The sequence below is a fragment of the Acromyrmex echinatior genome, chromosome 11 (assembly GCF_024713525.1).
Source record: "Acromyrmex echinatior isolate Ae372 chromosome 11, ASM2471352v2, whole genome shotgun sequence".
NCBI lineage: Eukaryota > Metazoa > Arthropoda > Insecta > Hymenoptera > Formicidae > Acromyrmex > Acromyrmex echinatior.
This window is the reverse complement of record NC_141862.1, coordinates 5,806,582-5,821,159: the sequence shown is the minus strand read 5'-3', so window position 1 is coordinate 5,821,159 and position 14,578 is coordinate 5,806,582. Positions and strand designations below refer to the sequence as shown.

Below are 14,578 nucleotides of genomic sequence, written 5' to 3'. Positions count from 1 at the left end.
GCGTACGTGGGTTCGTAAGCTGGTCAGAACATCATGTAAGTTATCGCTGTGCGGCGCTGGTACCGTTGCGTCAGCGATGAGAAAATACCGCGTGATTCACCCTTAACCCTTTCAAGGCTCCCAGCCTTACTGATACATGCGTATCACTTTATGTATATCTTGGCTGACGTTGGAGATTAGTGTACAATATATATATATAGCAGTGAGTACTTGATGACGATAAAATGTATATAATGAAAATTTAATTAAAATACAAGGGGGATTGATAAAATAATAATTGAAGGACTTGCAGTCAACAGTGGACCAACTTATTAGAATGTAAAAACTTTTTGCAGCATTTTTTTGCACATGAATTTCCTACATGATTATTCTGATGATCCAACGAGATTATTTTCGGATCTATAGCTAGCTAAATTTTTAGATACTTCAATAAAATTATTCTTTTCGTGTATATGTGTTTATGTAAAAATTTGATTAAAACGCAAGGAGAATTAATAAAATGATAATTGAAGGGCTCGCTGTAACTGTGGGTTAACCCATAACGTAGCTCAATATGTGATTTATCATAAAAATGGATGAGTAATAGAGTCCTCTATTTGTCCCAAAAGTTGAAATTGAAATCCACTATTATTGCTATTATATATGTTTATACAGCGATTTGTATTTTTTATCACTCAACAGTGTAATCGTCTAACACAGAGAAATTTTATTCTCATAATATTCAACCTGTAATAAAGACAAAATATAATGCCAAAATATAAGAGTTTGTAGCAATGTGCAAGTAAATATGTTTTTCCTATCACTTTAACTTTAGAGTTTATTTTCTTCGTTTTTTAAAGTGTATGTTAGCCTACTATTGCATATAACAAGTCCTTCAATTAATAACGATAGTTTCAAAGGAATGTGTTTATATGTACATACAATGGTTTATGCGATAAGGATTATTTCTCTCTCTCTCTCTCTCTCTCTCTCTCTCTCTCTTTTGCTTCAAAATTAGTTATCGTATCGAAGGATGGAAACGCATTCGTATAGCAAAGATCAAGTGATATCTAGCCGTGTTCGGCTCTTATTCGGCCCTCGTTTCGTATCTTCTGGATGCTGTCACTGCGACAGCCGATAAATCGTCGGATCGGTGCGATAGAGACGCACGGAGAAAAAGCGAGATACGCAAGCGGCGGCTAGTGAATTTCGCATGGGCGTGCCGATGCCATAAAGCTTTAAAATACGATGTTCCCGCGGTGGACACGTTAATTGCTACGTGGAACGGTTCGGATGAAAGGAGCGCTTGATAAATTGCGCTGTTAAAGCATCGTGTTCAAGTGCTCTCTCGCGCAACGTTATCCGTGCGGCACTATAGGGGGGGGGGGGATGCGTGTAGTACGTATATATCTTGCGCCCCGTAACTCACCTGCCTCGATCTTTCGGCTCTGATAAATCATTCGACGAAGAACTACGGTCCCATCGGCGACCCAGGATCGGCTGCGATACGCGCACGCATTGCGCAAGGCCGCGATTTCTCAAGGTCGTTCTCCATTCTCTATCTTCTTAACGAAGCAAGAAGAAAGAAATTGAAAAGAAAAATTATATACAGAGTGTTCAGCGTACGATGCGTCGAGCGGTCCGCATGATGTTTCAGATACTTCGAACAGTTAAAAAAAAATTTGAAAGAAATATTTAGTTGTTTTATATAGGCTGCAACATGTGATAAGAAAATAAAAAAAAAAATTTTTTTCTTATAAAAAATCAAAGTCATTCTAAATTTTTTAAATAGTACCATATAATTTTTTTCATAATATGTAGGGATCTTCAAGACAAATTCAAATCACTCTCGAAATGTCACTTTCATTGATGTTTTATTGATTTTATTGATCCTTTATATCATATTTGCAGGATTATGTAACAGTAATATTTATAACCTTTGACTAGAACACAATACATTAACACATACATACATACATACATACATACATACATACATACATACATACATACATACATACATACATACATACATACATACATACATACATACATACATACATACATACATACATACATACATACATACATACATACATACATACATACATACATACATACATACATACATACATACATACATACATACATACATAGATACATACATACATACATACATACATACATACATACATACATACATACATACATACATACATACATACATACATACATACATACATACATACATACATACATACATACATACATACATGAACTTATTTAATAAAGTATGCATAAAATTAATAAAACATCAATAAAAGTGACATTTCGATAATGATTTAAATTCATATTGAAGGCCCCTAAAATTATGGAAAAAAGATTGTATGGTTATTTAAAAAATTTTAAATGACTTTGATTTTTTTTATGAAAAAGAAATTTTTTTTCACTTTTTTATCACATGTAGCCTATATATGAATATTCACCCTTTAACTTTTTTTTTGTCGAAAGTGTCTGAAAAATCGTGTGAACTGTTACTGAACAGCTTGTAGATTCAATTTCGTTTTATCTATTCGAATAATTCTAAGTTGAAAAGAGACCAGTTTTATACACGGTTTTAAGAACGGTTTTACTAGTGTGTGTGTGTTAAAAATTTAATTAAATACAGATCTAAAAATTTAATTAAATACAGATCTAAAAATAATTTTGTTAGACTATCAAAATAATTATATAGGACACTCAAGCTGGTTGCTAAAATGGCGTTTAACAAAAGTCAGTAAAGTCAGTAAAAGTTTAGTAAATGTTTTCCATTCTCGGGAAAAAATTTTTTATATAATCATATAAGAAGTGAGCTTATATGCTCATATATGAATTTGTCTGAATGTTGAGATGTTGAACTAATATATATATATTCATATTCTATATAAATCATTTTCTATATAAATTATTTTGATAGTTTAATAAAATTATTTTCAGATCTGTATCTACCTAAATTGTTAGATACTTTAGCAAAATTTGTGTACGGATATAGAATTTTATAAGATAAAATATGTTGCTTTAGTTGTTCTTTTAAATCGTTTCTTCCTAGTATATTCGAAAATATCTAGAAGAATGCAACATGAACGAGTGGCATTAGAAAAAGAATGAAATGAGACTTTACTAGAGACATGTTGAGAATGTATCGGCATTTCTTCGTCGTTCTTCCCATTTCTTTCGGTCGGTAGAAAAGACTTCGGCTAATTGAGAATTCTTATGAAAGCGTCGAGGGTAGTTAAGCGCGCACTGGCAATATGGCTCGGACGACGGCTGGGCATGCGTTGAATGCATTTTTATCAAGCTCAGGAGAAACGTGTAGGCAGACCGCTCGCGCGATCACGCGGTGGAATATCCGAAACCTGAACGGAAGGATTCAAGGTCGCGTGCACACGAGGATGAGACGTTTTACGTGTTCTTATACGTTATACCCTTATTCTCTGTGCTAAAAGTAGCTACCTGGATGGCTGTTTTTGGGGGGGTGCGCGGGTAGGTTAGATAAGCGAAGTTCAAAACAGATTATTTACCCGCTACGAATAAATTATCTACACGGTTAAGTTTAACGACGAGCACGAAGAAAACAGGACGCAAAAGCATTAGCATTAACATCCAAGCATTGAAATCACCATATACTGGGATTTCCTTCATTCAGATTTCTTCCTCAGATTGACGAATTTATAAGAGACAGCAAAGTTCATTTTTTAAATGTATTTAGATCAATTTTTTATGAAGACTCTAAAATGAAAACTATTTCTATACATACATTTCACTAACTTTAATTTTTCTACAAATCGCATTTCTAGTGATATGTACTTTCTAAAAGCAATTTTTTATGATAAAATCATAAAATATTCCAATAAATATAGTATTAATTCTGAAGGATAAATTTATTCGTAAGGATAAAGCATGTGTGTGCGTGCCCCGAACAAACTACACAAATATTATCCACATTAATATAATAATACAGTCGCTTGGTAAATTAATAATGGATTAATCGCAGTGATTTCTTTTTAATTCGAAACCACTTCGAGTCAATTGAAATCGATTAAAAAATGACTGTATGAAATTTATCAATAAAGTTCGGGCGCTGATTTATTCTTGTGTTCATATTAGGCATAAATACATCATCGATCACATAATTAATATTTCGATAAATCGTTTTCAGCAATTTAATTGCTTATCATCTTATTCGATAATGATGCATTGATTGTATCCAAACTCAATATTATACAATCTTTTGATTTCATATTTAAAATAAATATAAAACTTAGCTAATAAAATGGCCATCAAATAATAGATCAATAAATTTTTTATTTAAATATAAAATGAATTATATTAATTATTATATCATAAAAATGGCTGTTAAACTAAAAGACTGTAGTACATAAATATTGAAAAAAACTTATATTTTTGTATTATTATTATAACAATTAAAGAATTACAGTTTTGTAATGTTTGTGGAATATTGCAAGCATATTACTGACATTTTGCAGGCATATTGTTAATTTACATTTCTGTAATACCTCTGCAATGTTACATTGCAGCAATATTGCTTCAATCTTCTGTGCTATATGGGAATTGCTAACATATTATTTTATATATATATATATATATACATATAGATACATGTAGTTAGCATCATATTCCAAAATATATACGATAAAATTATGATCAAAAAATGTGCAACCACAAGAAATTATTGTGTAATATTACATAAAATCATTTATTTTGTCAAATGACTTCATATATCGTGAAGAAAATTATTTCAGATGAAATCAAATGTAATCATGTAATCTATGGGACAATATTTCAGTAGTTATCCTCGAAATTAATGATCCATATCTTGCATCCATAAGCATTGGCAAAACTTACACATTTTCCGATGCAAATTTTATTGCAGTTATCTATCAAAAAAGTTTTTTTTCTTTACGTAAAATCTGATTGATACAGACATAAATATATAAATCACAAAATACAACTTATAAAAGAACTTTTTTTTATGAATAATTATATATAATAAAATTTCTATCGAAAATTTCTCTGCACATGTTTTATCAACTACGGACGTAAGATGCATAGATAAATTATAAAATATCATTTATATATGCGAATATATAATACGAATTAGAACTTTCCCGATTTCATGGTATTATATTTTCAAAATTCTGACGATCTCATAGATTTGATCGAAAATTCGCTGTTTTTCACAATGACGCAGTAGATGTCACAGTCGAATGACGAAAATACACCGATCAATACATATTCTATATCGATCACTTTAGCTTTCACCTGTGGTGTTTGATTGTTCATGAAAATACGACTATGTGGTGAACGAGCGAGTGGGAAACTTGGATGGACAGTCGTATATACAACAACGCAACATGCTCGCCTATTAGTAAGATTCCTCGAAGAAGCTCGCTGACGATGTAACCGAGGTTAATCATTATTGTGCTCTGTACGAGCGGGGATCTGTCGGTTAAGGTCGTCGCGGCTTTCAACACCAATCTCATAGAAATTCCGATATAATAGAAATGACCTACGACTCGATGACATAACAATCTTGGGCTACTAATAAGGAGACACGATAGTGTCTTGGTGCTAAGCCAAGCGCAACGGCACTACGTGGTTCTTTTACGCGAGTTCTGGGGGAAATTATTAAATCTCAATAACGGCCGAATCGATCAGGTTCTACATATGTATCTTAATCGATAGCGTCCATTCAAATTGTGTAATAAAAGTACTTTTATTTTTTTCCTACGTGCCCTACGAGCGGAGGTATTGAGACGCAAAGTCCTGATGTAAAACTTTTAACATAGAATTTAAGATACGTCCTTATTATTACGTGCTTCTCGAATAAATCTATTCAACCCAATTAGTAGTTTTAATTTTTCTTCAAGAATGTTGAAGAATCTTATTGAAGATCTTTTTATTTCAACCAAGTAATAGTAACTTTAATTCTTTGTCAAAAATTATTACTCCTCGAAAAAAACTAATGTATCAAATGAAAAATTAAAACTCAAATGTTACAATCTTAACTAATCAAGTTAAATTCTATCAAATTAAAAAGTAAAACGCAAGTGGTACTATCTTTTGTTATTTATTTAACTCTAATCACAGTTTGTGCAGCAAGTCCAGGGCATTATTGATGAAGACCCTTCAAAGTCCATAAGGGCCATATCGAGAGACCTTCAAATTTCTGAGTGCACAATCCGTCGCATTGTCCACGAAGACATCCGGTACAAGTCCTATGTAATGCGCAAAGGTCAGTTTATGTCAGCACAAGCTCGAGAACAGCGAGTATTATCCGGGCACAATGACTTTTAAACAAGTTAAAACATCCTGAAATCCCACATAATCCCAAACATATGGCCACATAGCTCCCCTTAATCCTTTGGATTACTACGTATAGGGCGTTGTTGAACGGAAGACCAATAAACATCCCCATAACACGCTTGATTCCCTAAAACCAGCTATTACCAGAGTAATGACGTATGGACGAGGATTATTTGATTCGGGCATGCAAACGTTTCTGGCAGAGAATTGAAGCTGTTATTGCCGCTGAAGGCGATTTTATCGAATAACTGTATAGCCTATGAGTCACTTAGTTTGCTAAACATTTCATTAAAATACAATAAAGAAGTATGTAAATAAGGCCAAATTATGGATGAATTCAAGTATTTTAATACAAAATTTAGTTCTTGTTGTAATTTTAATGTTCATTTTTAATGTTATTCAAATTATCCTTTAAGATATCCAAATTGCCCCTCAAAAAATTGAGCTTCATTAAAATTGTAGGAGGAAATCGGATAATTATTTCTCAAAATTTAAAGCATACATAATTAATTAAAAATTTTAATTAATTTTTTATACTTTGGGTAAATATTCCTTAAACATGTGAGTTTTGCAGTTTATATTCAAAGTAACGATAAAATTATTATTTTTCGAGAAATTGTTTAAAATGTTTGAAATTATTCAAATTACCCCGCTATACCCTATTGTTTAGACTCGATTTTTAAGCGATTCAATGAAACATCAGACAACGCCCGCTATTGGCATCGTTAACCACCGACTAGAAGCGGTGCGGATCGAAATGCTGATGAAGACCGCAACGTCGATCGTAGAATAATGAAGTATAATTGAACGCGGCGCGATTACTGTCTAACCACCTTCACCTACGACCCTACGCGTTCTCGTAGGTCAGCGACTTCATCAACTTTCTTCGTCGACGAACACTTTACTGAGAACATCGCGAGCCAAATAGATTGCTGCTAGTTAAAGGACGTGCGTACGCTGCACGCTAATAATAATCGAGCGATTTCGCGTTGCATTTTACCGCCCATTGACGTTCGCATGCGGGCTGTTTTATTCGTATAAACGTGCGGGTTTATACTTATACATACACACACACCACACACACACACACACACACATATATATATATATATGTGTGTATATATGTATATATATATATATATATACATACACACCTATTTGTACATTTACATTTTCTCAAGTTTGCGTATAATATATATATATATATACACACACACACACACACACACACACACCAGCCCGTCTCTTTCCGATGGCAGCGAATAATTATCAGTGGATAAGCCTTGTTCATGACAAAGGTATAGCTATTAGGCATTCGCGAACAAATCTTGATATTCGGAATCTGTGGATCAGCAATTCGCTCCCGAAGTATGACATAGCGACGAGCGGTCTTATCAGTCGTAACTGTATATGTATTAAAGGTAAATTGAACGAAAGAATCGCTACTAAAATAAATCGAATTTCGCCCGAAATCAAAACATCCGGAGAGTTACTTTGCGTGCATCGCGCCTATGCGACTTGCTGTTCGTGAAATATTGCAAATACCTGGCTAAATGTTTGCGCCGGGGTATCGCGGCAAAAATACCAGAATCTCGTGATTGCTGGTGTAAGAAGAGAATGAATGGCAGATAGTAATTATCTTATAAAGTTATAAAAGACGCGTCTCCCTTACGTCGCTAATTAAACCGCCGGGATATCCACGATTCTTAGCAACTATCCAGGCAAAAATAAAAATTGGAGTGTAAAGTCGAATGTAAGGAGAGAGTAATAGAAGTGTAAACGAAGCTTATAAAGGAAGCAAAAATTGAGATAACAAAACGTAAGAAAAACGTAAACGCCTCTTTTATGTTTCGTTGTCTCAGTTTTCACTTCCTACAAGCTTCGTTTACGCTTCTGTTTCTCTCCCTTACATTCGGTTTATAAACGTTTCGATTTTTTATTTTCGCTAAGGTGGTATACTAGAACGGGAATAAAACAATATATAGATAGTATGGAGAATAAACCGTATAAAGGTTTACGTCGCTCGACGAATCATAGCTTAGCCATGACAGCATATGTATGCAGCGAATTTTCAAACTCGATTTTTTTCGAAAACTAATAAAATCGAAAAATTTTATTTTATATATATTTTTTTACTTTTGTTAAAACTTCCCCTTTACACGACCAGCCCCAGATGACCTCCGAGTGACTTTGACCTTGACCCTTAAGAAGATCAAAGTCATTGACCTTTTCCGTCAGTCATTATTCATTAAAAAGTTATTAATGAAAACGTTTTTATAAGTGGTTTCAACAAAAACACACTTTTTAAAATAGATTTTCTGCTTTAAAAACAAAAATTTTCTGTAAACAATAAAAACAACTGTTTTTTAAAGCAGAAAATCTATTTTAAAGCAGATAATTTTTGTTTTTAAACAGGAAATCTATTTTAAAGCAAAGAATTTTTATTTTTAAAGCAGGAAATCTATTTTAAAACAAATAATTTTTATTTTTAACTTATTTTTAACTGACTAGAAGTTTTATGATTTCAAAAAGAATACATACACGTACTATTAAAAGAGTGACATGTACACAGACAGTATACGATGACTTTTGGACATCCGCGGTATCCTGTCTATAACTCTAGAAACAACTTTTATGCACGATATAAAAAATTAAATTTGAACAACTTAGTGTATAGCATAAAAGCTAGTATAGTATAGTACAATTGTACGTATAGCATAGAAATTTGTGCAATAGCGTCTGACATTGAAAATTATTATATGTTCAATTTCCAGCATCAAATCAATCAGTTCAAGAATGAATTATATGAGCCAAAAATTTTGAGCATCTTATTATTATTATTTAAAGTTTTAGTTTGAAAATTGATTTATTGTAAATTAAATCCTTTCAAAAACTCTTAAATTTATGTATTCCGGTATAGATATATAACAATACAAGTTAAAAGAATTCCAATTAAATACAAAAAATACGAGTGCTTAATATTTTTTGCCAAGGCTGTATATAATGCCATATCCTTTTCATGTATTTTCATTATTATATATAGCATCAATTTTAATTGTGAGCTAATGAGAGTCAGCGCGAACGGAGGTGCGCAATAAAATTTTACGAAGTTTGTTAATCTATTTTTCGTGAACGATTAAGGTAGAGTCACTCACAGGTTGCTAAAATTGTAGTGTAATCCACATGATCGCCAAATTTCATCATAAAACTTTGGATGATATATTAATATTCACAAATAATCATATTTTATAATACATTTTATGTAGATTTGATTGGACTCTGTCTAAATCATCCGGAGTGGCGAATATGGACCATCTACAATAATATGGATGGCCCACTAAAAAAAAAGTACTCTGTGTTGAGGTGAAGACCCAGCTATTCTTATGTATTTTGAGTCGCGTAAATTTTTAATCTAGAGCGAAAAAAAGACCCATTTTATTCCATTTTTGACCCATTTTTTCGTTCTAGATTAAAAATTTACCCTGGATGGTCCTATTTTAATGTCAGATTTGTATTCAGCGATATATGACATCAAAATGCATAAGAATAGCTGGGTCTCCACTTCAGCACAGTACTTTTTTTTGTGAGCCTGTGTAATCAGCATGCTCACCACAAGCATAGAGAGAGGTGCAACACAGATCGGAGAACGTAAGAAAAGAAAAAGAAGAAGAAGAATTTATGTATTAATAGAATTTACATATTACGCGATGTTTGTGATCGCAAGTGCGAATCATTTCAGCTGATCGTGCAGGTTTTCGCTATGAAGCAATAGTCGCGTACCGTTGTCGCGTTATCGGCTGTCCAGCTGTGCACAATGTATGCCATGTGTCGGAAATGCATTCAGTTTCCTAATAGAGGTAGGCGATGATAAAAATTCACCGTAACAGCGATACGCAATACGATGGCAATACAAATTGTACGAGTCTCACAAAGACACGCGATGATGCACAAGATTGAAAAACGGTTAATCATTAGAAAGTGGAACGATCGAGGTTTCCACTTTTGTGAAGACGGCTTTAAAAAGGGAAAAGCAGTCATCGTTGTTTGACCGACCGATTTAGTAATTCGAGTGCTCCTGCGTGTCTCGCATTTAATGTAATGTTTACGAACCACGAAGAGAAACACAGCGGGAGATCGGGAAGTGCCGGGAAAACGCAGCGACCATGAAGGATACTGAGGATTGAGCAGCAGGAAACTTCTACTCGTTTAAAAGCAATTACCTTAAATATTTCACTTTTCAAGACGGGCAAAAGGAAATTGAAATACACTTGCCAGTTACATATTTCTAAAATCTAATTTCAAACTTGTTGACGATACAATGTCCACACACATTCGTTTTATGTTTTACTAATTCTTTTTAGCTCTTCTAAATTCTTATGCTCTTAGTAATCTTAAGTTTAATGAAATCCGACATAATCCTCTTTTATTAAGAACTACAAATATTTCATTAAATGTTTACATTAAATGGTGCTTCCTATGAGAAGATTCTACATAGAAAGAACAATTTTGCTAAAGTATCTAAGTATTTAGCTAAACACAGATCCGAAAATAACTTTGTTAGGCTATCGAAATAATTTTAATGATGAACAATGTTGCCAAAAGTTTTGATTCTAGCAATCAGTTTGAACATATTTATACATAATTATTTTGAACAAAACTATTTTCAGATTTGTGTCTAACCAAATTTTTAAATACTTCAACAAAACTATTCTTTCTGTATAATAAATATACGTAGACTACCGTAGATGAATTCATAAGTTGTCGAAGCCATTTGTAAAACTTAAGTGTTCGGCGATACAGTTGCTTAGATAGATCTTAGACTATGCAGCAAAAACATCGCGCTTTAAATTATCACCATTTGATACGTTAAGTAATTGGTATACGTGTAGTTGCGTGCAAGCATATACGCGAATGAGTTGCGCCGAGGCATAATTAAATCGATTACGCGGTAATTAAGTTTAATTGACTCGTTGGTAAGCGATGGCAAACACGTTGGCGCGAAATAGATTGTTGATTATCGATCCTTCGCGTCTGATGAAAGTGAATAGATGCAAACGCAGAAATGCCAACGGAAATACACTGTCGAAGTTTACGTACGGATTTGCGAAAGCACGTCAGTGAGGATTTATCGGTGGCGTGCATCAATTTATGAGGTAAGGAGGAAGCTCGCTCCATAATTCATAGAAATAAATTTTAACGTCAAATTCGCGCTATTCGTGGACCGTTATAAGAATACAAGAATGTTTGCTTATTATTCAGCCAGATTTGGATTAACGCGTGTTCCCGCGTGCCAGTAAAATACTGCAGCGATTCGTTATAGCGAGGCAAGCATTTACTGTTGAAGCAAAGCCAGCCACACCAGCAAAAACTCCAATTGATAGCATCCGAGGATACCACGAGAAATGCCCCGTTCCTCCCGGCTCATTTCTCGTATTTCCTCCTCTCTTTCTCGTCATGATGCGAGTGCATATAGAATGACCCATAACAGATATCACTCCTTCCAGTTATGCATTCTACAATCTAATTGATATTTCTTTAATGAAAATTTTATCAATCTTTATTATTTAAAATAATTTTTATTTCTTGAATTTGAATACTTCTATAGAAAAATCATCGTAATTATAATCTTAAGAAAAAAATATATATATGTATATAATATATGTATATAATAGGACAAAGTGAAGGAAGTGGCGCATCTTAGAAGAATTCATTGCTGTGATGTGATTTTTAAAATTAAAGTCTGTTAAACTAATAAACGCATGTGTTCGGTTTTATTATGAACTTTTTATTCTAGTGTGTAAACCTGTTTATTAGAAAATTCATTATTTGATCATCTGTGTAGTCGTTGCAAAAAAAATTTATGAAATAATATTGTCAAATTTTAGCGAGGTTAGTCTTTAAATCTTGTTTTATTATATAAAAATAAATATTGGGTAATAAAGTTTGCATGCAGTGATAGAGTAAGTGTTCACATTGAAAGAAAACACGTAATATAATGATTTGTTTAACTGTAAAGATTAGATTTGGTGATCGTGAAACCGTAAGGGGTGGAAGTCGTGGAGAGATGTCTATAAGACATCTTTTAGTTTTGTCGGAAAGACAACTTAAAAAAGACATTTTTTTCATCATCTTTCTATGGTTGTTATTCTCACAAAGCAAAAGATAAATCGACTAAAAGATATCTTTCGTATTATCGAAAAAACAACACGAAAAAGATATCTTTCCGTTATTTTGGTACTTTTTATCACTCATTCGCGAGCAATACGCGAGATCGTAACTACACCAGATGGACGTGATGGAGTTCAGTTTCTCGTGTTTGAGAATCATATGGGACAGAATAAAATGTGTAGTATTATACAAAATTTTACTCATGTTTTAATGAACAGTGATAAAATATTTTTTTGTAATCGAGTCCCCAAAGGGGCCTATGATGAAAGATAATGACTCTTGCACATAGGATACGACAAACATTACAGGAAATGGAACGTATATTGTCAGTCATGCAATTTTATTTCGTTTTGTGTAAAAATTAATTTAAGAATTCGATGTTATTAAACGTTATATATATCAAAAAATAGAAAAACTAAAAGAAGTATTAAAGACGATATCCAAAGAAGTCGTCCTTTAATTATCGTATGGATAAGACTATAAGATGACTAGCAGTATGACATCTGTCATCTTTTAATCATCTTTTCGTCGACTATATTCTTTCACTAAAAGATATCTTTATAACAATTTAGTCGTCTTTTAGTCATCTTTTAGACGACTTTGTGCTCTTTGGGTATCTTATAATAGAGGCTTTCCCTCTATATCTGGCAGGTACAAAAAACAGGATTAGAATCACTATCATTAACAATATATGATTGATAATTTTTCCAATTTATTAGTATTTAAGAACATTAGTATTTAAGAACATGGATTTAAGGGGATGCTGGAGCATGTGTTATCGATAAAATGTATTACTGATACATGTAATCCTTCCATCATGATTCGACGACATTCAAAGATGTTATATTGTCATTTCGAGACAGCATACTGACATTATTTTCATAATGTCATTCCGTGATGTCATATTGACGTCATAAGTCGCCAGTTAGATAGTATAACGGTCTTTTATGATCATATAACGTCAAAATGACGGCTTACTGATGATGTTAATCATTTGTGATATTTGAACATCAATGACTTCATTAAAACGTCAGTAATGGCCATTAAAGGCCTAAAATATGATATCAAAATGATAGACTTTGCTATCTGGGTATCCATATTAAATAATTTACAATTCACTTTTTTTTTTATTGTTACAAGACCTGACCGGGAATAGGCCTGAGGTATTCTTGTAATAATAAAAAAATGTATGATACTACTATTCTAGATCTCAGTTTGTAACGAGAATTAATGAAACACGAAAATGTCTGTGACTTGGAAACAAAGTTAAGAAAACAAATATTTATGTAATCTTTTTGTGTTATTTTTGTGTTTTGAATGGATTTCTGAAATTATGTCTACATGTTATAAAACAGTTTATATATACATATATATATATATATATAAATATATATATATATATATATAAAACTATATACAATTTGTAGATCTTTAATTTCTTAAAAATCTTCTGTTTATGGTTGCACCTAATTGAAACAAATAATTATCTCGATTAGGCCTCGAGGTTATTAATTTAGATAACAAGTTTTTGGGACGCCCTGTAGTCGCATTGGGTGCTCAGTTCACATCTACAGTGATCCACGCCCAAGATCATCGGGTTTAATTGAAAAAGTAAATTACCGGTTTGCCATGAAGAAACTTAAACTTCGCCGAACGGTGATATTTAATGTTTCTTCGGCAGCAGAACGCCTCGCACATTTATTTCGAAGTTATGCGAGATCTCGGGTCGAGATTTTAACGGGCAATAATTTTTGAAGGTTATCGCGACGTTCCGTTCGAGCGGAACGTCGCGATAACCTTCCAACGGGGACAATAATTGATCCGCGAGCAGGGGAAAAAAGGTTCTGGAACCACCCCTTTTCGTAGTGATGAATCGCGCAAGATAAGTCACCGATTATCCTTTATCGAACAGACGGATACTTTCAGCAAGGTAACAAATTTACTCCTTTTAGGCTGAGTCTGCGATGCTATAGACAGCCTTTAATAATTCTAGGCTGGTGAGTCGTCGTCCTTTTCTAAATTACAATCCAATCTGTTATATAGGCAAAGGAGAAGACGAAAATAT

General features: G+C 33.0%; 1 protein-coding gene across 2 annotated transcripts in view; it reads left to right on the top strand.

The window, feature by feature from the left end:
* Positions 1-14,578, top strand: part of LOC105142974 (uncharacterized) — a 170,344-nt gene that overhangs the window by 118,316 nt on the left and 37,450 nt on the right. The gene's annotated exons all lie outside the window — the stretch shown is intronic.